Raw genomic sequence first — 1,328 nt, forward strand, 5'->3', positions numbered from 1 at the left:
TTACAACCATACACACTGATAAACTGAAATAACCCACAAAAGGTCGATATGTTCATATGTACAAATCAGGGTCAGGATCATGCTTAAGTTCTCCTTTGTCTTTCCCTCATTTCTTTCTCTACCTGCAACACAAGACAATTGTGAGCCTAAAGCTCAGTAAGCAAAGTAATGCATGCAATGCTAATGATTACCCAATGCCAATGGACATACATAACTTCTTTTTAAATTTTGGGCCCCTTAATATTGTGCACACTGTTTGATTAGGCCAATGCCTGCAGGGCTTGTTACACATATAATATAAAATCCCATGGGTTCTCTCCTGCTAGCCATCACCACAGTAGGGCGCATTAAAAATCTTATTCCATCATTGCCCAGTCAAGCTCAAGAGTTAAGGCGACCACACACTATGGTGTCAATACATATAACAATAACTCATATAGAGGAGAAATAAAAAGGGGAACATGGAAAATAATATAATTGGTTCACTAAAACCTAGCCCAAATTATTGGGCTGCCACTATGAGCCTAACTATAGGCCTCCGTTTATACTTAATTACATTCTTATTTGCCTTTTCAAAATAGTGGCACTGAACTTAAACTTCTTATTACAACTTACTTTTATGTGGCATAAAACTTGCTAAGGTATCACATAATTAATTATCATAATATCATGCATGGTCTTATATCATACAATAATTCACCATATCACTATTATGCCATGCATACAAATTTATGATGAAGTGTCAATGTATGTTAATACCACTTACTCACAACATATTCATATAATGCATACTTTCTGTAACGACCCAACTATTCTAGACTTTGGACCATTAATAACTACTATACATAGACATTAATCTTAAGGAAAACATACATATGAAATAACCATAACTTTATTATAAACTGTAAAGCAAAGGTTAAATACATAAAAATGCGGTTTGGGTATGGGATCCCATTGTTTGAAAATAAAATAGAACATAACTTAAATCTTAAAATTCGTTACAAAACAAAGTGCGAAAAAAAATACATATAAATCATAATTAAAATACTTAAACAACTTCATCCTCGAATCGTTTGCGCAGTCCACCGATTTCCATTCTCCCTCAATACACACTCCCAAGCAGCCAAGAATCTTCCCGCCGCCATAACTATTTTCTTGCACATACAAAACATAAAGGAATGAGCCTAATGCCCAGCAAGGAAAATCTACTACAAGCATGAAACATAATCATACACATAAACTATGAACATATATCATATACTATAACACATGTATATATACTATAACTCATAGATTTTTCATGTGGCTCTATCTGTTAAGGAGATTGA

This window comes from Humulus lupulus, chromosome 3, assembly GCF_963169125.1.
Source record: "Humulus lupulus chromosome 3, drHumLupu1.1, whole genome shotgun sequence".
Taxonomy (NCBI): Eukaryota; Viridiplantae; Streptophyta; class Magnoliopsida; order Rosales; family Cannabaceae; genus Humulus; species Humulus lupulus.